This window comes from Thalassophryne amazonica, chromosome 6 (assembly GCF_902500255.1).
Source record: "Thalassophryne amazonica chromosome 6, fThaAma1.1, whole genome shotgun sequence".
In the NCBI taxonomy this organism is placed as follows: Eukaryota; Metazoa; Chordata; class Actinopteri; order Batrachoidiformes; family Batrachoididae; genus Thalassophryne; species Thalassophryne amazonica.
The window spans coordinates 9,135,061-9,162,224 of NC_047108.1; the positions used below are offsets into that span (position 1 = coordinate 9,135,061).

The 27,164-nt window shown below is 40.7% G+C and overlaps 1 protein-coding gene across 2 annotated transcripts in view; it reads right to left on the reverse strand.

Annotated features, from left to right (window-relative positions):
* Positions 1–24,105, reverse strand: part of LOC117511828 (oxysterol-binding protein-related protein 2-like) — a 67,358-nt gene extending 43,253 nt beyond the window's left edge. For both annotated transcript variants that reach the window (XM_034171737.1, XM_034171738.1), the window contains exon 1: positions 23,989–24,105. The gene's annotated coding sequence lies outside the window, so the exon portion shown is untranslated. The remainder of the gene's footprint in view (positions 1–23,988) is intronic.
* Between the last annotated feature and the right edge of the window lie 3,059 nt (positions 24,106–27,164).

Here is a 27,164-nt window from a genome sequence, read left to right on the forward strand (position 1 = left end):
ATAGATGTGCCTGACAAATAGGAATGGGTATTGATAAGATTTTAAATCGATAAATGACATTATCAATTCCCTGCATCAATCTGATTCCTTATCGATTTCCTTATCAATATCTCCTGTGAATTTTCTGTGTACTAAAAGTAGGCATTAGAGGTCTTCTATGTCAACAACATTTTATTGAGTCTTAAAGTAAATAAATATGAAATTGGTCACCAAATCCTTGATCTCTGGACATAAATAAAATCTGTACATGGTGGATCCTAGATCTCTGGACATAAAAAGAAACAAACTATAGTTTTTCTCAAAAGCATTTCCGTACAGACATTGACACAAATGTAATGTAAAAGCAGCGGGTCGGAGCACTGCTTCGTTGCTTCAAGCAGAGCCGTGCGGCAGAAGCGGTAGAGTGCAGACCCGCTCCAGGGTCTGCAATCAATGTAGAGAAATAAACATTTTCCCGATAAAACACCCTCAAAAACAACGGCTGCGCCGAAGGTCCGATAAGGGAATCGTTAAGCAAAAAGACTATTGATGTCAGTGAATTGAATCACTTCTTAACGATTCTCAAAAAGAACCTGTTCTCGATCCCCATCCCTACAGACAAATGATATTAAAATGTCCAATCCTCAATCCTTAAAGGCAGCGGGCCAGAATTATTTTCCTTCATGCACATCATGTTGTGTGCTGTGACTCTTTAATGCTTCATTTCAATCCACCAGTTTAGAGGGAGTTGTGTATACAGTAACAACATTAAAAAGCTGCACTGACATCTTAAAAACGTAATTTCCCCACAACAGGGTTAAAGAAATATTTTTTGAGCCTACTGGTCAGGACCAGTAGCACTAATTTTGTTACTGGTCCTGTGGTCCAAGGTAGTGGCCCCAAGTATTTGGAAGCTCAGAGTCGTCACCGGCGAGCATCAGTGTAGCATTAATCATCACATCATGAGCATGTATTCAATCAATATTGTATTTGTAAATCTATAGCATGATAAAATGTTTTCATTTTGTGTTGAATGTATCCATCCATCCATCATCATCTTCCGCTTCATCCGAGGTCGGGTCGTGAGGGCAGCAGCTCAAGCAAAGCCGCCCAGACCTCCCGATCCACACCCACCTCTCCCAGCTCCTCCGGGGGAACCCCGAGGCGTTCCCAAGACACATGCAAGATGTAGTCCCTCCAGCGTGTCCTGGGTCTTCCCGGGGCCTCCTTCCGATGGGACGTGCCCAGAACACCTCTCCAGTGAGGCGTCCAAGGGGCATCCGGAAAAGACTCCCAAGCCACCTCAGCTGGCTCCTTCCGATGTGGAGGAGCAGTGGCTCGACTCCGAGCTCCTCACCCTATCTCTAAGGGAGCGCCCAGCCACCCTGTGGAGGAAACTCATCTCGGCTGCTTGTACTCGCGATCTTGTTCTGTCGGTCATGAGCCAAATCTCATGACCATAGGTGAGGATCGGAACATAAATCAATCAGTAAATCGAGAGCTTTGCCCCCTGCTCCGCTCTGTTCACCATGACGGTCCGATACAGCGACCGCATCACTGTAGATGCTGCACCGATCCATCTGTCGATCTCACGCTCCATCCGTCCCTCTCTCGTGAACAAGACCACAAGATACTTAAACTCCTCCACTTGAGGCAAGGACACTCCGCCGACCTGTAGAGGGCAAAGCACCTTTTACCGGTCGAGAACCATGGCCTCGGATTTGGAGGTGCTGATTTTCATCCCGGACGCTTCACACTCTGCTGCAAACCACTCCAGTGCAAACTAAAGGACCTGATTTGACGAAGCCAACAGAACCACATCATCCACAAACAGCAGAGACAAGATTCTGTGGTTGAATATATATATATATATATATATATATACATATATATATATATACATATATATATATATATATATATATATATATATATATATATACACATATATATATATATATATACACATATATACACACACACACACACACACACACACACACACACATGATCCTCTGCTTTCATGTGAATGTGCTCGCCTTATGCAGCCCAAACAGCCTTTACTCTTGTTACTTGCTGTGTGAGCTCTATAATATCAATGATTTTTTCGGGGCAATAATTATATCTACTGATTCTCCTACTAATATAATCAAAAATGTATGAATAGGCCAAGGGTTTGCAACCTTTACTGTCAAAGGAGCCATTTTGTCCCATCTTGCACAAATAATATTCTTCTAGAGCCACAAAACATTTGACCTTTAAAATGAATGAATAAGGATAACACAACTTATGTTTTTCTATATACAGTTCAACTATGTTTTTAATTGTTCTTTTTTTAAACTCCAAATCAGAAAAGTTTGAATGATATGAAAAATGTGGTGACAAGGGACCCATAATGATACTGACATTTACTTTGACTTCTATTTACTGCAGACTATATGAAAGCAACATATTCCATGTTTTGAGTGTTCAGCTTTATTTTATTATATCCATTCCTACATTTAAGGCATGCAGCATTCTCCAAGAAAAAAAGAGGTTGAGACAGGGTAGCTTATTCTAAATGTAAGAATTAATCATTTTTCCAGCCAGTTTTCTTGAGAAATGTCAGCGGATCAAAACGTGAACATTTCCAACTCACTGAATATTTTTTAGACTCCATTTATATCAATTATTCTGAAATACAAACAGTGTGGTATTTTATGGTAAATCTGTGTCAGGTAGGCAGTTCTCAAAAACTAAATGACCATGCTGGAAGGAGACAAGTGAGGGAAGCCACCAAGACAACACTGAAAGAACTTTTGGTTTATGTGACTGTGAGTGGAGAAACTGGGATTTTATTTTTAATCTTCATTTTACATATAGTTCCAGCATTTTCTGATTTGTGGTTGTTTTCTGTTGCATTTCTGAAATTACATAACTACTATAAAGAAAAATGTTAAGTTTTTTGATTTTTTTTTTTTTTTTTTTTTACTTTGTAGAACTGATGTAAAACACCAAACTCTTATAAAGAAGGAAAAAAATACCCAGGCTTGTGCAGGAAAACTGTTATAAACTGAACAGAACAAAGCAGGCTAATTTGACTCCCCATGTTTTTTGAAAATAAGAGGTATCTTACTTTGAAATAAATAAAACATAGCTGCAGCCTAATAACTTAAAAAAACAAAACAAATGCAGTTTGTATTTTTATTCTGACTGGAGTACATTTTAGTGTGATGGAGTTCATCCTGTTTTTTTCTCCTCCTCAATCACGTTTTGTGCTTGAACATAAAACTACATTAATTCACAATCTAAAATACATACTTTTAAAAAATAAAAGCTTATTAATGTTCAGAATTTTCACCTGCTTAATGTGAGAACCTGCATATTGAGATACTGCTCTGTTCAGGTCAGTCTAGCAGGGGGAAAATATCTACTAGACATAGGTCAAAAATGACTGGTCCGTGACCTCGGACCAGCAGAGTTCTCTACTCCTGCACAATCAAATTTACACTGTTACAAAATTGAGAAAAACTAACTGCTTAGAGCCCTTATAAAGTCTGTATCTGTCAATAACAATTATACATACAAAGATGAGATTACCAGAAACTGAATTTAAGTGGGCAGACTTGAAATAATTTTAATAACTCACAGTACAATTTAAAATGGCAAAGTAACACTAGACCACTAATAAATGTGTAAAACGCTTTTATCAAAACATCAATGACCCTGTCAGCCAACATTTTTCTTCCATTTCATTGTCTTAGTGTCTCCTTATCCAAACATACAGATAACAGCTTGTTACTACGACAACTATACCCCCCCCACCCCCAAAAACAAAAGCAAAACACGATCCACAATCTCATTAGTGTTCATTCAAAAACACTCACATGAGAAAGCTTCCAACATGATTGTTCCATTGATGAACCCAGTTTACAGAGAGTAGCCTAGCAATGAGGCTGTGTGCTGTTCTCTCAGGGCTGAGAGAAAAACATCCAAAGCCACCGGGACAAAAAAACAAGAGACAAGGTGTTGTCATACAAGCTGGGTCACTGTACTGAATCATAAAACATACACACAGATCTGGCTAGATGACACACATACTCAAGAATTGACATGCAAATAACAGTGACAGAATTTTATTGTACATGTTAACTGCCTAGTCTGAAGAAGGCATTCAAGTAAGAATTTCACTGGGCTCTGCATCATACATATGACAGTAATACTTTGAATAGCGATGAGCTGATGCATATTTTTTTCAATTTTATTGCCAGATTCATTTGACTGAACTGCTAATTAGGGATGCACCGATCCACAATTTTTCACTTCCGATCCGGATACCTGAATTTGGATATCTGCCGATGCTTTTCCAATCCGATACCAGAGTTCTGTTTACTTTAATATTATTATTATTGTTGATTTTATATGAGGATTTTCTTAAAAAGGAGACCTGAATGTTGAGCTACAATTTGCCAGAAGGTGTATCTATGATGAAAGCCTAGATCTGATGTTTTGGTGAAAGAATTAGGTACTTTTTATAGCCTTATTTTTATATACTTAAACAGAAAAGACAGCACTCTCTTTCCCTGCATCTCTTCCTGTCTCCCTCTTGCTCACTCTCTAACTCGCTCACTTTCTCTCTCCCTCCGTCTCGCCGTTTTCGTGCTGCACAAACTTCAGACTTTTAGGAAACAGAAAGCCTTTCAACTGTAAAATAATTAGCAGCGATGCTCACGTGCAGGATTTTAATGGAAACTTTTTCCCTTTAAGCGGACAGAATCTCTGCTCGGGTTCTCCTCCTCGGCTGCACGCTGAGCTGGCGTTTTACAGCCTCGGGTCAGTGAAGCGGCTAACTTTTTAGCACACATTTTCAGCAACAATTCAGTTAATTTTTCAGAAAATCTGTGCTCGATGAACAGACAATTTGAAGCCGAGAGCTGGGCAGAAATTTGCCACAGTGAGAACACTGTGGAAGAGAGCTCTCTCAAAGAGCCCAGCTTCAGAAAACCTCCCACCTCCTCCCGGTCAGCAGCAAACAAGCAGAGAGCAAACAACAGTAGTTGAGAGGATTCATAGTGGTTCTTCTCCGGTATCGTAAAATGTTGTGGGCTGGATCAGTATTTTCCGATACATGAATTACGTCGGTATCCGAGATCGGATCGGTCCCATCAATACTGCTAATACAAGGGCTTTTCCTAACCTCCTTAAAACTTATGTGCCTTCCAATCACAGGATTTGAGCTTGCTGAGTGCCCCCAGGGTGAAGAACTCAGCAGGTTTTAGAGCCTTGGCCTACTGAGCTCCTGCACTGTGGAACAGTTTGCATTAGAAATTTCACAAAATATCCCCTCTTGGGGTGGGGGGGGGGGGGGGGGGGGCATAAGTCACACTGGAGTACAAATACAGCACTGAAATGAAAACTGTGAAATCAGAGGAAAAGCTGCAGGGGGTCTGGGGGGCGTAGCCCGCCAGGAGCCGGGGTCTAGGGCATGCAGGGCCCCAGAAACCAAATTAATTTTGTATCTAATGATACATTTTCAGCATCTCAAAAGAAGTGCATATTTAAATGAGCCTAGATTCAACCTTTCATTTGAATTGTCAATGATAATGTTGAAATAACAGAATATGGCATGGAATTAGGACCTGGAATGATTTTCCTTTTAAATGCAAACCAAATTATGCATTAACGCAGAACAATTAAACTACATGGAATTCATGAAGACTGAAAACACTATTAAAACATTTCAAAAACCACAGCTAAAGCTTGTAGAATATTTTGAAAATCATGGTAAAATATCAATAACATGCCTTATAGTAAAAAAGTCACTTATATTCTTGTGTAAATGTCTGTAAATACAGTCAAAGCCACAGTGTCTTTTTTCCAATGAAAGAAAACCTAGATTTTAAAAAGTCACATAATCTTTGAACAGCACAATATTTTCCAGAGACAAAAAAAAATTCTTACCATGTTTCCTGATGGCACAAGATTTTCCTGTTTCTTGTAGCTTTAGAATGTGTTAAATTCAAGACAGTGACAATTCCACGAATTCTTGTGCATATTAAACTTTTTCAAACCGTCTTTCTTGCCATCTTCCTCCCGTGACAGACATGCCACAAAATTCTTCTTTTAAAAACTTGATAGCACTAAAAGTATGCAATGTCCACATGCTACTTTTAGCTTCAGCATCTTGGAGTCTGCACACAGCGTCGCTGTAGCAACCAACCAGTCCCGCTTTACAACAACCATCGAAACAGCCATGCTTTAAATGAGGCATTTTTCTCTGCAGATTTCCGCGGATCCGAGGACACTGATTTGTATGTTACACAGATCAGTGACTACGTTTACATGCCGTTAATATTCGGGTTAAGGTCAATATTTTGGTTTTTGAATATTAGGAATAACCCGTTTACATGCTTAAGCAGACAGAGTTACTCCTGTATACGAGGTCTAATAGAAAAGAAACCGACAGTTTTATTTTTTTTTTTTAAACTATATGGATTTGAATCACGTGTGATTACATCAGCCAAGCTTGAATCCTCGTACGCATGCATGAGTTTTTTCACGCCTGTCGGTGACGTCATTCGCCTGTGAGCACGCCTTGTGGAAGGAGTGGTCCAGCCCCGCTCATCGGATATCCATTGTCTGAGAAGTTGCTGAGAGACTGGCGCTGTGCTTGATCAAAATTTTTTCAAGAACTGTGAGGCACATCCGAGTGGAGACCATTCGAGAAATTCAGCTGGTTTTCGGTGTAAATTTTAACGGCTGATGAGAGATTTTGGATTGTTTCTATCGCTGTAAGGACTTCCCACGGAGCGGGACGTCGCGCAGTGCTCCGAGGCGACGTCGTCATCCTGTTTCAAGCTGAAAACCTCCAAATTTAAGCCTCTGTTGACCCAGGACGTCGTGAGAGAACAGAGAACTTTCAGAAGAGGTCGGAATCAGCAGTTTATTCGGACATTCCACTGTTAAAGGAGATTTTTTCAATGAAAGATGTGGGGACGGATTGGCGCGTCAGCTCGCAGCCGGCGTGGCGCGCCCGCCACAGGAAAAACACCTCCGTGTTGATAACCATTTGTAAAATCCAGGTGGCTTTTGGTGGCTTTGAGTGAGTATCTGAGAAATTGTTTAACAGCAGGGAATGTTCTTAAGGCTTCCAACACCTCCGTTGGAAGCCTTAAGGACAAGGCTTTTCCCTGAAAAGCCTTCAGTTAATTCAAAATGCTGCAGCTAGAGTACTAGTGGGGACTAGAAGGAGAGAGCATATCTCACCCATATTGGCCTCTCTTCATTGGCTTCCTGTTAATTCTAGAATAGAATTTAAAATTCTTCTTCTTACTTATAAGGTTTTGAATAATCAGGTCCCATCTTATCTTAGGGACCTCATAGTACCATATCACCCCAATAGAGTGCTTCGCTCTCAGACTGCAGGCTTACTTGTAGTTCCTAGGGTTTGTAAGAGTAGAATGGGAGGCAGAGCCTTCAGCTTTCAGGCTCCTCTCCTGTGGAACCAGCTTCCAATTCGGATCAGGGAGACAGACACCCTCTCTACTTTTAAGATTAGGCTTAAAACTTTCCTTTTTGCTAAAGCTTATAGTTAGGGCTGGATCAGGTGACCCTGAACCATCCCTTAGTTATGCTGCTATAGACAGACTGCTGGGGGGTTCCCATGATGCAATGAGTGTTTCTTTCTTTCTCTCTTTTTGCTCTGTATGCACCACTCTGCATTTAATCATTAGTGATTGATCTCTGCTCCCCTCCACAGCATGTCTTTTTCCTGGTTCTCTCACTCAGCCCCAACCAGTCCCAGCAGAAGACTGCCCCTCCCTGAGCCTGGTTCTGCTGGAGGTTTCTTCCTGTTAAAAGGGAGTTTTTCCTTCCCACTGTCGCCAAGTGCTTGCTCACAGGGGGTCGTTTTGACCGTTGGGGTTTTTACGTAGTTATTGTATGGCCTTGCCTTACAATATAAAGCGCCTTGGGGCAACTGTTTGTTGTGATTTGGCGCTATATAAATAAAATTGATTGATTGATTGATATTCCGGTTATGAAAGGGTTATTGGCTGCATGTAAACGCAGTCAGTGTCTGTGGCCTTATAAAACATGCACGATGTCAAAAAAACATTTAAAAAATTGCTTTGTGATAGGCATTTTAAAAACTCAATGACGATCGCGATTACAGACTACAACACTAACAACCCCACCCCCATGACGAAATCTGCAGAATTCCTCGGATCTGCGGAGTTCTCTCAATAAGTTGCACCTTTTTCTTTATTATCAATTCTTTAATTTAGTCTTCTGGGTGTGTTGTTAAAATTGTACACTGAACAAAAATATAAAAAACACTTTTGTTTTTGTTCCCATTTTTCACAAGCTGAACTCAAAGATCTAAAACATTTTCTATATGCACAAAAGACCAATTTGCAGAGATGATAATCCATTCCACCTCACAGGTGTGGCATGTCAAGATGCTGATCAGACATAGTCCTGCAGTATGTGACATAACCTTGTTTTGGGTGTCTTTAACCAATCTGGGTAATGCCTCTCTAGCACCCTTGGGCAATTTGCATAATATGCAAATGAAGGCAGCCATTACCAAAATTTCTTTTTTCGGCAGTAATTCAGGTAATATACTAGCTAACAGAATAAAAATGGTATTTATACCCATGTTTTCAGGGTTTGCGGTACAGAAACCCATTTCCGAAATGATCAGGTGTTTTGCATATGCAAAATTATGCAAATTAGTACCAACATTATGCAAAATTACTGTTTATTTGTCCATATATACATGAACGTAAATGATAAACAATAACAATGCATATATCCAGGCCTATTGGGTTTGGTTACAAAAATGCCATTTCTTTGTTAATCTAGTGTTAATTTGCATATGCAAATCATGTAAATGAAGGCAATTACCAAAATTTAATTTGTTCGTTATGGCAGTTTTATTATACAAGGTAAAAGAGTAAAAACAGTCTATCTACACCTATCCTTTCAAGGATGAGGGATTAAGATAAAGCCATTTCCAAACTGATCACAAGATAATAAATAATGTGTTTGCTGAGGGAAAAGTAATTCAGTGTCAAAAGTTACAAGAAAGTTGAATTGGAATTTGAGGTAAATAATGCAGCTCTTTCTACCAGTCTAAGGGCTGAGAATATCATCATCATTAACAGAGCCTTCATCAGCTTCCTCAGTTTGTTTGTTAAATGGATTCCTACAGACATTTGGCTCACCATGACATGTACAGAAGAATGTCCATGGTAGATGAGCAGCTTCACATCCACACTGTGCATTTTGACATGATTCATCTGATGCACAACCACACCTGATCATTTTCGGAACATATGGTGGTGCGAGTGCAACATCTGAGGGGGTTGTGACAGGTATGAGAGTCTTAGAATGTTCATCCTTACTCCAGCCATACTGTGTAACCTCAATGTTTGGCGGGTGTGGTGATAACGCTGATCTCCAAATTGCAGCCTGAAGGTGAGCCTTGCTGACATTTTGTGCAAATGCTTCCCTTGTGGATGGAAGGCATTTCAGATAAGGTGCTGATGTCACACGTTTTTTCGACATCTTTGACCACAATTCCACTCTAACATCAGACATAACTTCCTTGTTTGATCCATAGCACTGTGCCATGAACACTATAGCCTCTGCAATCACTTCTGCCAGTGGAATATGCAGGTATCCAAGCTTGGTAAGACAATGTCCTGCCTTCAAGGTTTTCAAAGCTGATCCTTTGCCTATCCCAAACAGTTGGGCTACAGTGTCACAGCCAGACAAGCAATGCATGGCGAGCAAGTTGGCTACTATGTGTGAATGTTCCTTAAGAGTTTCTGCAATATCAATGACTGTTCGGTCACTTCCCGTTGCTTCCAATATAAGGTTGCATGAGAGGTGAAGATCTGCATAATAATGCAACAGTAAGATGAATACATCTGTATCGTCAGACACAACTGAAATACTTTTAACGCCACATTGTGCCAATCTAGCCATCTGCTGCAACATTATCACATCAGCCTCTTCATGAAATGTTTCCAAGTCCGACCTCTCCCAGCACGTCTTTGGTGACTTCAACTGGTTTGGAATCCTTTCCAGCAACCACAAGTTTGTGGGGACCGCACAGCTCCTTCTTCACTAGTTCTGCACTAATAGATCAATTATATGAGTTTTATTCTCCACTACAGTGAGAACCACGTTCTGTGGGGGAAGAGGACTTGTCAAGTTGAGACGATGGCGTCGGCTAGCAGTTTGACCTGACCGATTTGATCTTGTGACACTTTTAATACTGTACTCATGGTAGCGATCAAACACAACAGACATCTGAAACCTTTGTTTTGTTGATCACAAAGGTACAGAAATTGTCAATGTAATCCTGCACAGTTCCCTTGCAAGGCCAATGTATGCACCAGAGAATAGCACAGCCATCAATGATAGTTACCTTGGCATCATGTACATGACGTGAAGACAGAGTAACTTTAAGTTTCTTTTCAAAGAGGATTTTCCAGTGGCAGTGCGCATATCGCCAGTGTCTTTAAACATTGAGGTTGGCAATGGTGCAAGTTCATGTCTAAGTACATCTGTGAAATCAATGTCACGAGATTGCTGAATGCCCAACACCCTTGAATATATTAGACTCACATCGTAGACATCTTTGTCTCCCACCTTTATCGACTTTTTTGTTGTATTCATTGTGACCACCTCCTTGCTAATTGGTCCATTGAATCTGTCGGGCAGAGAATTCTCGAAAGAAACCATCTGTGCTGTTCCTATTTAAGGCCTGCTCTACGTTCACAACACATGGAGCGATAAGTCCAGTCACAATAGTGACTATGCCATCTGGATGGTCTGATGAATCCAAAGGATCTATGGACAATTGAAGTTTGTCTTTAATTTTGGCTCGATCCTGGTTATCAGCTCGAATTCGAGACGGCTTTTCTTCTTTGTGTGTTGTGACTTCTGTCTCCTTGTTACTACTTGTCATCTCGGTAACTTCTAACTTCGAGCAGATATGCACGCTGAAAGCCCACTTCTTCAAGGCAGATGGTTTCAGTGTAATGCCGATGATGCCCCCAGTGCCATGACCATAACAAATAAATGTACTCTCAATGGGCCTCATGTATCAACGTGCGTACGGCGATATTTGAGCGTATATGGGGTGTACGCCAAAATGGCTGTGCCACTTGGTATTTATCAATGTGGTCGTTGGCGTACGCTGCGCTGAAAATATACACCAGGTCGAGAGGTGTAAATTATACACCAAAATGAACCAGCTCTGGAATCCACATAAAAATGAATATGATCGGCCTGATAAACAGTGTCATCATACAAATCAATGCATATGTTACATAAATAACACTTTCCTGATTATACTACATAAATCAATACAAATCCCACTTTTGCGGGACTGCTGGTCTATCGAGCACGATCCGTGGCCACAGCGCTGACTGCAAAGAAAGCGCTGCACGCCTTTTTCGTCAGACTTCGAGCCTGCAGCCAGAGCAGCGCTGAGCTTAACTACGTGGTGTGATCGTTTTAGACAATGAAATTGATAATTACAACTGTAGTGTTGTCATTCCGCCTTGGGGCAACTGTTTGTTGTGATTTGGCGCTATATAAGAAAAAAGTTGATTGATTCCCTTCGCCTGTGCTGCAATCAGGTTGTGTTGTCTCCATTCATTTGTCACAATAAAATAAATAAAGAAATACATTTTAAGAATAACGAAATCTGAAAAATTAGGCGTCTTATTAATTGAGCAAGCAAATATCCACGTCAAGAATTATTGACATGCGAAAAGAGAATACAGTGGTCCCTCGCTATAACACGGTTCACCTTTCGCGGCCTTGTCGTTTCGCTGAGTTTTTAGTCCAATTTTGCATGCCTTTTTTTTTTTTTAAACAGTGTTCTGTGGTCTGCGTATCTGTTTATAATTATCTTCTCGCCCAGAAGAGAAAAAAAAAAAGAGCGCCAACAACTACTCATAACTGTGTTTGTCACTCGGAAACAGACACCTGCAGAGAGGTGTTAGTGGAAAAATGCGCGGCGTCAGGACGCAGAGGCACGATCAGAGGAACTGGTCAGTCACTATTAATAATTTCTTATGTGTCCAACCTTGTATGTTGATCGTTAAAATTAAATTCATTAGTTCTAAAAGCCATCATAATTATTTATAGGAAAACATTCTATTTTTATTTCTCAAACAAAAGTTTGGGCCTGAAAACAGTTTGGTCTTATTTTTCTACTAAGGTTTGAACTTTGAGAGTGTTTACACACGAGAGAAAAGTGAGAAAATGTCCATGCCTGATTGAGAAATTGTATAAAGTGGTTTTACAGCTTTAAAACGTCTATAATAATTGTAAAAAAAATAACGCTGACTACGTCGCGGTTTTGCGTATTACGGGCTATTTTTAGAACGTAACTCCCGCGATAAATGAGGGACCACTATAACACTTTTTTGATTATACTACAAAACAATTGATGTGACGGCCGCTTTTGACGCTCTACTGGCACGCGTCGTGATTGGTGGAGTTCTTTTTCTTTGCCGTCTTCCTGGCTTCCATGTCGTAAAATGAGGGTGTGTCTGAAGTGGAGTCTGAATATTTATGGTCTTGTTTATTATAATTACGATTGTTTTCAGCCGCCGCATTTATCAAGGTCATGTCAGGCGTACACCGGAAATGGGCAGGTGCGCACTGCTTGATACATGTCACGGCAACTTTGGTGTACTTCAAATTTACACCGTAAATTTACGTCACAAGTGCGCAACTTTGATACATGAGGCCCAATGTACATATCTGACCAAATTGCATTCCACAATCCAGGCTTGTGCCTCATTACGTGATAGCCTTTCATGAAATGGTTCAGAATATCTTTTGGTAATCGTTCCATAGAGCACAAATAAGTTTCCCCTTCATTATTCCACTATTTAACATCTTAATCCATGGATAACAGATTTTCCGTAATGGCCGACTTCATTTGCACATTATCCAAATTGCCCAAGGGTGCAAGAGGGGCATTACCTAGGATCTTCATATGCACCACCCAAGGATATCAAAAGTAAGTCCCTTCGGCTGCTCCCTTGTTTTGCACTTGGGGTCGCCACAGCAAATCCAAGGTGGATCTACCCAAGGATATCAGAACTGCAAAAAAAACTTTGGTGGTATGCCAAAACAAGGTTCACCCAAAAATCAGCATTTCACTGCAGGACTAACAGCTTGATTATTGACCAGGTGTGCCTTAGGCTGGCCACATGAGTCAGAATTCAACTGTTTCATTGTCATTTTAACTTGTTCACAGCCATTTCCAGGCTTCTCAGAACAAAACCAGATCATATTAAGCAAGTGGACAACCAGCTTGTTTAGCACAGTCAATACATGGAAATGAATGATCTGTCTTTTTCAGCAAAAACCCAGAATCAACAGGAAAACATCACTTCATGAACAGAAGAAATTGGGGAAATACTATTTTTTTCAAAAAAAAACAAAAAAAAAAAAACAAAGAACTGACGGCTAATAGCCTTCTTTGCAATGAATAACATTGCTGGAAGCTGTTGTGTTGCTTAAACTGACTTTTTGTTGTGGTCATGTTTCCCCATGCGAAGCGTACTTAAAGTGGTCACACCAGAACCATTCAGCTTCCTCAAGTGGTCTGACAAGTAATCTCTAAGCTTGTCCTTTTCATCCAGCCACAAACATTTAAACTTGTTTTGGATTATGTCATCAGTCAGCGAAATGTTATGACTTTACTGTGTGGATAAGGCTGAAATCTCACTTTTGTGTCCTAACACTTCATCCTACCTCCGAAACATGGCAGTTTCTAGACACGAGCCCAAATGCTCAAACTGTCTGAAAATGCTATAGTTAAGAGCAACAACTTATGATCATTTAAGTTAAATATAATTTTATATAATGGCTGAGTGGACCCTTGTCATTTGATTTGTGCTTTGTATGTCACGTGACATGGATTATTCGTCCCATTTGTGTTGCATTTAGCCTGCAAATTTGGTTCCATACATTTTGTACCGTCGATTTTGCGACCAACTGAGGGCGACGCTTCATCGCTGTAACATCGACTATGCCAAGTGGGAGACCCTTGCCGAAAACCGCACTGAGTGGAGGCGCACCATCATTAAGGGAACAGCCCACATGGAGAAACAACGGCGTACAAGAGACAGCAACGTAAAGAGCGGCTTCCCCTTCCTCGCTCAGTTGGTCAGAGTCCGACAATTTAACCAGACCAACCGCAAATAAGTACTTTTATGCATTTTTTTTCTTGAGGCATTTTGTGAATGCAGAAATGCGCTCTGACCTCAAAACAAGCTTCTGTGACATAAACCAAACGTACCAAATGTCTTCTTTGCTGTTTAATGGCAGCTGGCATCCTTATTGTTGCGTTGCTGCCACCTTCTGCATCAGTCCGTTATAGCAGTACTAAACCCTCTCAAAAGCCAACACTTCCCCCTCCCACTTTAATTTAATCTTTATTTAACCAGGTTAGTCCCACTGACATCAAGATCTCTTTCACAAGGAAGACCTGGACAATGATAAAGTTTCCAATTCGCCAAACGTGCTAATCTGGTCTAAAATACTTCCAACAGAAACTTCTTTCAGGCCTAATATGACAATATGTTTTAGGTTTTTTGGTCATTTTTTTGTCATCTTTAAAATTAATCCAGAATATGCCACTGCCACGTATATGGACTCCTTTTCTTTCTTTAAAGAAGCAGCTATCAGATAAGTTAGGCCACCAAAGTCTGCCAATAAAAATGTTTATTTTAAGAGGAGTTGAATTGGTTGTTCATTAAACTGACTTATTTTCTCTGTCAGGAATTACTGATAAATTAAGTTCAAGTAAATTAATTTTTTTATCCGATTACTCAATCACTAAAATAATCGGTAGCTGCAGGCCTAAACCGAACAGAATGATGCAGGCTGATTTGACTTCCCGTTTTTTGAAAATAAGAGGCACCTTACTTTGAAATAAATAAAACATGTAGAAAGGGCCAAGAGGGTGCAGTTTTTCTTTGTAACCACCGACTCCATCTACTCAAAAGTTATGTTATGTCGTTTTCACACCGGATGCCACGCAACGCCACAAATTCGCGTCCCTCACCTGGCGATGGACGTGTCACCATTGCCCGGTGTGTCACTCTGCTTTTGCGGCAAAAATTTGCCCCAATGCGTCAAATAGGAGGAGCTTCCATTCCGCTCGCAGTCAAGTCAACATGGCAGTCCTTGATCACACGGAGCAAGTTGCTGTGCTCCATTTGTTGTGGAAAGCTGAAACGACGCCAGCGGCACCGTCCCTGGGTTCACAACATTCTCATGAGTCGTTCCCAATTCGGGGAGTTTCATCATTTGCTGCGTCTGGATTACGGCCGCTTTCAGTGGTACTTCCGTCTCTCCGGGACCCAGTTTGAGGACCTCCTGTCCCGTTCGTGCATGTGAAAAATAAGAAAAAAAAAAAAAGACTGGCTGCTGCAGTTCCTCGCTCTCCCCTCCAACTCTGTTATAAACCAGATATCCTTTGTTTTATTATACACCTGTGTAGTTAATAAAATTATCTTCATGGACAAGTCGTTCGCACGTGCACATGTGGGGGGGGGGGGGACTGGCTGCTGCTGCTCGCTCTCCCCTCAAACTCTGTCATACAGTGAGGAAAATAAGTATTTGAACACCCTGCGATTTTGCAAGTTCTCCCACTTAGAAATCATGGAGGGGTCCAAAATTTTCATCTTAGGTGCATGTCCACTGTGAGAGACATAATCTATAATAATAATAAAAAAAAAATAAAAAAAATCCGGAAAAATCACAATGTATGATTTTTTTTTTTTTTTTAAATAATTTATTTGTATGTTACTGCTGCAAATAAGTATTTCAATACCTGTGAAAATCAATGTTAATATTTGGTACAGTAGCCTTTGTTTGCAATTACAGAGGTCAAACGTTTCCTGTAGTTTCTCACCAGGTTTGCACACACTGCAGCATGGATTTTGGCTCATTCCTCCACACAGATCTTCTCTAGATCAGCCAGGTTACTGGGCTGTCGCTGACAAACACAGAGTTTGAAAAACAGAGATGAAAAGTCAGATTTTCAACTGGGGAAGAAGGTGACGCGATGCAACGTGATGTCGTGCCACAAACGTGCCAATCGCTCAAAAAGAATCTTTATTTGTGTCCATCGCATCGCATTACATGGCTTGGACTTTTGTGGCACCACAACACGTCCTTCCATAGAGATTACTTGTCAACCTCTGGCCGCTGTCGTTCATGTGGCATCTGGTGTGAACGCGGCATTAATCAGTGAAATCATCTGGTGGAGTTGGTACTTACAAAGAAAACCTACACCCTCTTGACCCTTCCTGGTATCAGTTTGGCACCTATGCCATAGCAGGTTAGCATGCATCATGTAACTGTGCGCAGTGACACATCAGGATTAAACTATACAACTCATCAAATCAATTCATTATCAACAATGACCCACATCTTTACTTAAAGTAAAGATGTGGGTCATTGTCGGTGGGTCACTGCCACAAACAACTATTTTGATAGTCGACTAGTCAACGATTATTTCTGCGATTAGTCGACTGGTCGAATCATACGTAAATCGCAGCTTATTGCATTTTATCGAATATTGATAGAATTACTGATTCTGCTTATCAATCTGATTCCATATCGATTCCCTTATCAATACCTCCTGTGAATTTCCTGTGTGCTACAAGTAGGCTTTACAGGCTATGTGAACAACATTTTATTTAGTCTTAAATAAATATGAAATTGGTCACTGGATCCTTGATCTTTGGACATAAATAAACTCTACATGGTGAATCCTTGATCTCTGGATATAGATAGAAAAAAAAAAATCTATAGTTTTTGTCAAAAGCATTTCCTTTCTGACATTAACGGCATGGATGTCACTCCATACGTCTGAGCTCAGCTCAGCTGGCTGCTGGAGTCTGCAGGTCTGCACCCATACAGTCTTGGGCTGCTGCACATCAGCCAGGAAATCTCATTTTGGGAGGAAAAGAAAAGATCGATTGCAGTTTATTGTTTGTATTACATTTGGAAAGAGGTGTCATGTGACTTAAACGGTGATTCGCTTTGAAGTTATTAATTCCAAGCAGAGTCTCTTTTTTTTTTGAATGCACGTTTGACATTTATTTCAGCAGCTCCGCCGTGAGCATGCCCAAAAATTCAGAATGCATCATGAACACATCTCGGTTCCACACAGGGAAAGATGAATCTTCTCTGAAAATGCAGGGATTCAAGCAAAACAAGGTTTTTACATTTGCCGACCTGCAGCATTAGTAAAAATTAAACTGCAAAGTTAACAGGTAGGTTGTTTGCTTTGGCATTTTTGCTCCAGAAAAACAAACATTCAACTATTACAAGTAATGGAGCAAGAGCATAAAAAAGACCCCCAACGGTTTACTTTCACAATCATTAAAAATAAAATAATATCCAATTTGCACTGTGGAATACATGAGTGTTTAACCCTCTGGGGCCGACGCCATCGTATACGATGGCTAAGACCAAGCTTTACTAAATTATAAATAACTTTGAATGATATGAGATAGAAACTTACTTTTTTTTTTGGCTGAAAAGTTAACTTCGCGGACTTTCAAGCCAGCCATTGGTCATCTTTGGACTCATCATAGAAGCTGTGTGATGACGTGCGCAATGTGACTGTCCAAACGGAATTGGTTCACCGTCACATGGTTTTCCAAAATCCAATCGTAGGGCAGATTTACCTCATGTGAAAAGCCAAAGATCGTTTTCAGGAGTGATATGTTACTAGTTGGCCCGTTTGAATAGCCCCATGGGTGCTCCAATGAGTACATACTATTACTACATACTCTACGCACAGCAAGAGTGAAAGCAGACGGAGAGCCTCTGATGACAATCTCACGCGCTCAAACAAAGAGTGTGTAACTATCAGGACTGCTCCACTAGTTTGCATGTGAATGTTACTGGATAACTCTGTTGCTTTCTCTGCGTAAAGCACTGTTTACCATATCAATGGACAACAAAACACATAGACCTTTTGTATATATTGTTCAAAATGTGCATTTGTGTTTATTGTTTGAACCTTTTTGTTGTACAGTATTTCACACAAGACCCCAAATTACCTTTATAAAGTGTCAAAACAGTTTATTATAGTTTGCTGTGTGTTTTGAATAAATGTGTGGAAAATTATTTTCGCGTTATTTCTTCCTTGCCTATTTTTGATTGTAAACCTTTATTACACTTATAAAACACAACAAAAACATATATATTATGAAAGCACAGGTTGTCCTGAAAAAAATAGACATAAAACTTGATTGTGGGATGCAGGGAGAGCTGTTAACAGCAATAATAAAACATTTATGACAGGCGAGTGAACTGTCCAAAAAATGCCCTTGGACCCCAGAGGGTTAAAACAGAGCACAGCATGAGAATGGAGTCGTGGCAGTTCACCTTAAAATATATAGATATAAAACCTGCATTAAAAGGAGCACCTCACCAAATCATGGTGTATAAATTAAGTGCTTAAATTATGTGGGACGTGAAAAAAAGAAAAATATCCAGTGAGAACACTGAAAAATGATTTCCAGATGTTTAGTAAAACATAATGTTGTGGAGTCTATCTTTCTGCCTTCCACAGAGGCACAGGGAGCAGCCCCATACCCAGGGGAAGCACGCAGGACGCCGGCATGAGTCCAATTGGGGGGAGCCCCAGAACCACACCCCCAGGGCCATGGCCCCAGAAGGCGTGAGCAAGCGGCAGGAAAGACGGGGGAGCCACCACAACCAAATCCAAAGCATGGGCAGGGACCACCGAGCCATATGAGGGCGGGGCCCAGCCCCCAGACAAGAGGCGAGGCCCAACCCCCGAGGCCAGGAAGCACACAATCTTTCTAACTTGACTCAGTGGCGCAGTGTTGGAGCAATGGAACTAGGACATTCTCATTTCAAAGATTAAAGCAAATGATCGTCGAATACTAATTAGTTGTCGACAGTTTCAACAGTCGACATAGTCGTGACAGCCCTATTAACAACTATGCAGTCTGTGTTTAGGGACGCACTGATCCACATTTTTTAACTTCCGATCCGATCCCGATACCTGAATTTGGATATCTACAGATACCGATACTATTCCGATAACAGCTTCATGATGAAGTGTTTAGAGGAGTATTTTCTTAAAATGAACACCTGAAAGTTCACCTACAATTTGCCAGAAGGTACATCTAAGACAGAAGCTCAGATTTGATGTTTTGGTGAACGAACAAAGTATTTTTATTTATAGACTTAAAAGAGAAAAGACAGCCCCCCCCACCAGTCTCTCTCTCTTTCTCAATTCCAATGGAGCTTTACTGACATGGGAAACATATATTTACATTGTCAAAGCAAGTGTTACAGTAAAAATTAAAAGTCCTCTCTCTCTCCCTCTCTTACTGGCTCTCTGTCTCTCTCTCCCTCATTCCCTCTATCCCTCTCACTTGTGCTCTTACTCGTTCGCCGTTTTCCTGCTGACCAAACTTCGAACTTTTTGGAAACACAAAGCCTTTCAACTGTAAAATAAACCATAACTTTCTAAATTTCTCATCAGTGACACTCACGCGACTAACTCTGGATTATTATTGAAGAATTTTGATTTGAGTTTTTTTTTTGCCATTCAGTGGAGAGAAAGTGAAGCTCTGTTCAGCTCTGCTCCTGACTGTGCTTTGGGTAGCATTTCACAGCCTCAGGACGGTGAAGTGGCTGATTTTTTTTCAACAACAATTCAGTTTATTTTTCAAAAAAAAAAAAAAAAAAATCCGTGCTCGGCAGCACAGATAATCTGAACCCGAAAGTCGTGCGGAAATTTGCTGCTACGCGTGGTTTAAAACCCTCGGCTGCATTGCATGGAAGCTTCAGCTCAGAACCCCCCCCCCACAGTGAGCAGTAAACAGAGAGCAAGCAGCAGCAGCAGTTGAGAGGTTCCACAGATGTAGCTTTCTCTGGTCTTGGAAAATGCCGCAATTTGGATCGGTATTTTCTGATCATATCAGAAGCTGATACCAATACTGGATCGATCGATTGCAACTTTATCTGTGTTGTTGTTGGAGGTGGATGGGGAAACAACACACCAACTACCTGAAGCCAAGACTAGACAATTACCTGATTCCCTGCCCAAACCACCCCCACAAGGAATGCCACAACACCACTTATTTTGTTAAAGTTTTTGCACAATCCAGTATCCCCAAACAGCCCAAGTTAGCATGTTCCAGTGATACCAGCTTCCAAGTAAAACTTGCTAGGATGCTGTACTTCTCACAGGTGTGGTGATAGAAGCCTGCTCAGCATCCTACCTCAAAATGTCTTGCATGTGTCCAGCCTTAAATTCAAACGACACTCCCAGCTCACGTAGACAATGCTCTTGCCAAGTTGGAAAAATCCGGTATAGCTGATTTCTGAATGTCTGACAAGTCATCCTAATGGTCCTGCAGTCAACAAACTGTGATGATGACACTGGTCTAAATTACAGCTGAAATTAATCTGTCATCATCGAGCAGTCTGCTAATTATCATTTAGACAACAGTATGCGCAAGACATTTTGAAAGAGAAAAAGTTTATGTAAAGTAACAAATATGACCAAAACAGAATATCGCAACTTTCTGTCTCAACAGAGACAGCACGTCTCATTTTGTGCCATTTTTTTCTGCATCATAAGCAGAAGCGGCGGGCAGCTAATGCAGCAGTAAGAAGTCTGTCAGTACACACCTCAGGGTTAATGACCGGCAGTACATGGACCTTTATACACACTGCTTTGTTACGCATTTCTCATGACTCAGATGTAGAGGACGATGTAAGCAGTGACAAACCAAATAGGCAGAGGAACATTCTGTCTTTCGGCTGAGGTAGTTCAGTGTGATACGAGGTAACTTCAGCCTGTGTGTTTGCTCAGATAAGGGGAGCTGATGTTGACCTGGCTCTTCCTTTTCTATCCCTTCTCAAATGTTTCTCATCCCAGGAAAGCAGACAACAGATCTCTTCACACAATTTCAACAACATGCTTCATGAATTACCCAGTCAGCTAAAGCTGAAAAAGCTGAGGTTACAGAATCCAACACATCATTCCTATTCTTAAAGAATGGAGCAGCATAAAAATGTTAATTATCAATTCATTTGTAAATTATCTATGAAATAATTTAATATTACTCGAAGTAACTACTAGAATGTCTGCCGCTGGTTTTTCCAGCCAGAAGTGCAAATCCACTAATTGACAGTATTGAAAAACGAGTAAAAAGGAACCAGTGTTCATAGCTAAAATGCTGTAACCAAAGTCTGACATTTTCCCTAAGAAATTTAAAAGTTATAATTGTTAAAACTAATATATTTTCTGATGATGGACTAACTAAAAGTCCAAAGTATGACTGATATAAAAGCGCAACAAAGTGGAGTTCTTTTTCAACATGGGTGAAGAATATTTTTGCATTGACTGATTCATTGATTACTTGTTTCAGCTCTTATCAAATGTCACCCTACAACTTCCAACCTATAATTTTCCTTTTTGTAAGCCACATAGTATTTAAGCCCGTTATCACATATTGCATCATACTGTGGTAGTGGGACTGTACCTCAGACAACAGAAAGACTCTCCGAATACATCATCAAGACAACAACTACAGGATATCTACAGGACCTGATCTTCCCAAAAAGTCAGATTAATGGCCTGAGACAGCTCACACCATGGTCACATAACAGACATGCACAACCAGACTGAGGAACAGCTTCTATGACAGGACACACAACAGCGACCCTTTCTCTCCTCACACAGACTGTCAGCATGACAGAAGTCACAAAATCCCCCCCCCCCCGCCCCCCACCTCCATACACTACCACTGAGCATCCATTCATAAGTGTTTCTGTGGACTCAGAACCAGACATTGCTTTACCTCATTTTAGTCCATCTACTTGTGCATATCACATTTCAGGGCTTTTTTCCCACTGAAATAATAATATCTATATTATAATAGTCAAGTGGCCACTGTGTGCATGTATGCGCATGGCTTTGATCACAGAGAAACTGGGGAGAGCTGGCATTTGCCGTTTGGTATGCTGTATTTTGGGTCAAGAATGAACACCACCAAATCGTAACGTTGATAGGACAAATATGCTTGGAGTAGGGCTGCAACTATGGATTATTTTAGTAATAGAGTATTCTGTCGATTAATCGAGTAATCGGATAAAAAGTACTTTTGCGTTTTTAGACAACATTAATAGTCCAGGGCTCTCCCTAAGCAATGGCACAATGTCGCTGCGCCAAAATGTTGACATTTTGCTGAAATGGCGATGAGATGTGGCTTTCTGTTTTGTTTGTCCAACTTGTAAAATGTAACTATTATTAAGTTTTTTTTTTAATATAAAGGTTGGTGGACGGGATCCCTGTGTGATTTTTTTTTTAATCCCTCTTTCTCTGCGATTCAGCTGGAGGTTGAACATGCAAGCCTCGCAGTCAGTTTTTTTTTAAAATTGTTATTTTATTTAAGTGACCATGTCTGAAAACTCGCGTGGGGCTCCTCGCTTGGGCACATGCCCTTTTTCTCTTCCTCCAATATTTATTTTCTATACTTCATGACTGGCTCTGCCATGGCTATGAACAAGTAAGAAATAAAACCTTCATTGGTTTGTTCTTATTCTATCGGCCGCATAGTCAGGCACTTCCATGACCCCAGGTCATTCATGTGATTAGCATCGCTGGCTAACATGAAAACAACCAAGCTAGGGTTGATTGTTTAAGGAATGCACAGATTGTTTAAGGAATGCACAGATTAATTTGTTGCAATTTTCTTCCATTTTAGCCACCGTTTCAATTCAACAGTAAATAATAGTCACAAATATACACTGTATCTTTACTGTATAACCAACCATGTGTTTTCACGCCAGTGAGTGATGTGATGCAGAAGCTAACCCATACACTGTATATATAATGAATGGAGCCTGCATGACGTTTTCCAGTAGTTTTCTATAGAACCCCAGAAGAAGCAAAATGAAGCTCATGTCTGGGCCAATTTCAGTATGGCACAATGTTCACAGCAGCTAAACAACAAATTCATTAACGCATCAGGGGGATGGTGCGCTGATAGAGATTGTCTCTTGAGCGAGCAGGAAGTGATTTCGCCATGACCCATAGAATAGCCACTAGCTGGCCGATGCCTTTCTGTAAAGCAATGTTTCTTGGGGGACCCTCATTCATTGGAGACTGGGCCCAGTGCCCCTGAAGTTGCAGAGCTAGTTTTCAGCTATGAGACACTTGGGCGGGAGGTTCCACTCTCTGCAGAACATCAAATCATTTAGCAATTACAATTACGCAGAAACTATGAAATTAAGGTTAAAATATTGCATAGTTCCCCTTTAAAACGTATGTCAAATAGAGAGAAAATAAAAAAAACTAAAGCCTCACATCTAAAAAGGCGAATGAAAAATACAAGATTATAAGAATACCTTAAAGTGTTCGTTGGTTCTTAAAAAAAGCTGAATCTGTAAATGGAAGTAATGTTAATCGACTAATCACTTCATATTAACACTACTTTCATAGCAGCCACTAAATGCTGCTTGCTTCTAAATTAAAAATCTGGAAGTTATTGTCACTCCTGATGATTACATCATTTAACTTGATGCAATCAGCAATTACACTGCAAAGTAGGAGAAAAAGAAAAACAAACAAACCCACATCACAATCAAAAATGCTATGCTAACCAAAACTACTTGCTAACACTAGCAAATGACGAACTAATAAATGCGGTGGAGATTCCTGAGCAATAACTCCGTGACCAGGACAATGACAGTAAATTTAAATGTTAAAAGATGATCTGTTGTCGGCAAAAGCCGACAACCAGAGCTCTGACAGCTTTCTGACACCTTAACGTTAACGGGAGGGCAAAAAGAAAAAGGTGGCTAACTAGCATAGTTAGCACAAAATACAAAGCGCATTCTGCGGCCTCAAAAAGACAGAACAGCTGAACAGAGACTGAAGCGCTAAGTGTGTGGACGAACACGCAGTCGTCTTACCTCTTTGCTGTGCCTGGTGTGAAGATTTTGACCAGCCCAACACAGAGGATGAAGAATTTACTGCTCAGCTTTTGGACTGACACAGAAGCGGAAGATACTGACAGTGGGGGCATGTCTCGGCCAATGACAGACAAGGGGTCCCACCAATCACAAGTGACCATGAAAGACGGAAGACAAAACTGATCTGATGACAAACATGCGGTCCCCCGGAGACCAGAAAAAATAGGCACACCTCAGTGAGGCGTCGTAAATATTACCTATAATATGTATATGTCGCAGACATGACGAGCGAGGCTCTTCCGCATCTCAACATGTCATTTAGGTCCTTCAGACTTTTTTTAGTAAATGCTTCGGTGGAGCATGAGCATGGCTAAAACCTTTCAGCTATTATATTAGAAAGATTAAAGAAGAAAATAAGATAATAAAATCAAACCTTCGCTGTGCCTTGTGATAGAATCACTACGATGACCGCTGCAAGGTGGCAGCCGCATTTCTTGTGACTCAGCAACCAACGCGGCGTCTACTCCTCTTTATAATGTCTATGTTCGTCCAAAATGGCGGCTGTATTTCTTGCGGCTCAGCAAACAACGCGGAGTCTACTCCTCTTTATAATGTCTATGTTCATCTGCCGTCTGTTTGTGGCTTTTTACAGCTTTTTACGACAATGTTGTCCACCGGCTTGTGGCCTTTTCTCACTGATTTGTATATATTACAGGATAGCTCATTTGCCCACACCACTGATCTGTATATACTACAGGATAGCTCATTGGCCCACACACACTCCGGACAATCCCCTGAAGCAAACAGGCGGCCATCTTGCCACTCCTAATTTATGCGGACCGCACATAGAACGTCAAAAAATTATAACTGAGCTGATGCTCCCATTTACTTATTTTTGTTCTTCAGATAATGTAAGATTGATCCCTCCTAATCCATGCCTGCCATGATTAGCTATTTAATTTTCTTTCTTTCTTTTACTTTGATACTTTCTTTCCTTCTATTCTCACTTAGTCATATCTCACTGGGACAAATACTCAGTTCTAAAAATTATCATTCTTTAATCAAAGTTTATACAAGTTTTGTGGAATCATCAGCAAGCTTATATATATATATATATATCTGTGTGTGTGTGTGTGTGTGTGTGTGTGTGTTGTGTGTGTGTGTGTGTGTGTGTGTGTGTGTGTGTGTGTGTGTGTGTGTGTGTGTGTGTGTGTGTGTGTGTGTGTGTATTGTTACCATATCATGAACAAAAATATAGTGGATTTTTTTAAATAGTTGCACTGAAAGAATAAAACACCACTTAACGAGCTACAGGAGAGTTGGTTTTCCCTGCAATGACATTTATTACACACAGCTCTAATTAAGCCTAATATTAGTAATAAAGCTCATAGCAACAACACCTAAGGCTCCAAATCGATGCACAAGTAGACCTAGTGTATTGAAAAACTATCGGCCGATATCAAATCTATCATTTTGCTCTAAACTTCTGGAAAAAGTGGTGTCACGGCAGCTTGTAGACTATCTTACTGAGAATAATCTCTTGAGCCACTGCAGTCTGCTTTTAGAAAATATCATTCCACAGAGACGGCTGTCACTAAAGTGGTGAATGATCTTCTGCTTACAATGGATTCGGACACCACTATGGTTCTGTTGCTGTTAGATCTCAGTGCTGCATTTGATACAGTGGATCATCATATTCTACTTGATAGGCTAGAAAATCATTTAGATTACTGGGAGTGCCCTTACATGGCTGACGTCATACTTGACCAGTCGTTCTCACTGTGTTTTGTACAGTCGTTCTCACTGTGTTTTGTACAGTAACACTACCTCTAACCTTAGTGACATGAAATTTGGGGCTCCTCAGGGGTCTGTCTTAGGCCCTCTATTTTTCTCCCTTTATATAGCACCCCTTGGGCACATATTACGGCGTTTTGGGATTACCTTTCACTGCTATGCAGATGATACTCAGTTATATATGCCGATAACTGCTGGTAATCTCGTTCACATAAAATCCTTAGAAGATTGCCTTGCAGCAGTGAGAAGTTGGATGTCTAGAAACTTCCTACTTTTAAACTCTGATAAGACTGAAATGATGGTTCTTGGTCCAGTGAGACATCAGCATCAATTTGACCAGTTAATGCTCAGCCTAGGCTCGTGTGTCATACATCACACTGACAAAGTCAGGAACCTTGGGGTAATTTTTGATCCTTCGTTGTCCTTTGGCCTCCATATTAGAACTACTAATAGGACTGCTTTCTTCCACCTGCGAAATATAGCGAAGATTCGTCCCATCCTGTCTATGGCTGATGCTGAGACCCTGATCCATGCATTCATCTCTTCTAGTTTGGATTACTGCAATGTTCTATTTTCTGGTTTACTGCAGTCCAGTATTAGAGCTCTCCAACTGGTTCAAAATGCTGCAGCCAGACCTTTGACATGAAGCAGAAAGTTTGACCACATTACACCCATTTTGGCCCCTCTTCACTGGCTTCCTGTCCCAGTGAGAACAGATTTTAAGGTTCTGCTACTAACCTATAAAATTATTCATGGACTGGCACCTCCCTACCTAGCTGACCTAATTAAACCTTACGTACCAGCCCGGGCTTTACGTTCTCAGGGTGCAGGACTACTTTGTGTCCCTAGGGTGAATAAGAAGGCTGCAGGTCACAGAGCTTTCTCTTATCATTCCCCTGTTCTGTGGAATGATCTCCCTGCGTCAATAAAACAGTCAGATTCTGTGGAGACTTTCAAGTCCAGACTTAAGACGCACTTCTTTTCCCTTTCATATGGCTAGCATACTGGTACAGTTTTGTTTTACGCTTTTTACTCTTTTAATTCATTTTATTAGCAATTGGAGTGGGCTGCGGCCTCAACTTTACCTAAATTCTGGGTCTTTTAGTGAAGCTTAGGGCTAGTGGCCGGCGATCACCTTAGTATTTCTTCTGTTTTTCTTGTTGATTAATGCTGGCAAATTATACAGTATTTTTTGTCTTTCGGATGCCTGATTCTGTTTTTTCTCTGTTTAAGGTGCAGCTCCATCCAGAGATGGGAGTTGTATTTGTGTTGGTGACCCTCCTGTCCTGTGCACCAATAGTAATTCTTGTATATTCATCCGCGAATTGTTCTGTGAATTGTTTCTGAAATTTATGTCTGTAGCATGGCCCAAGCAGAGATTC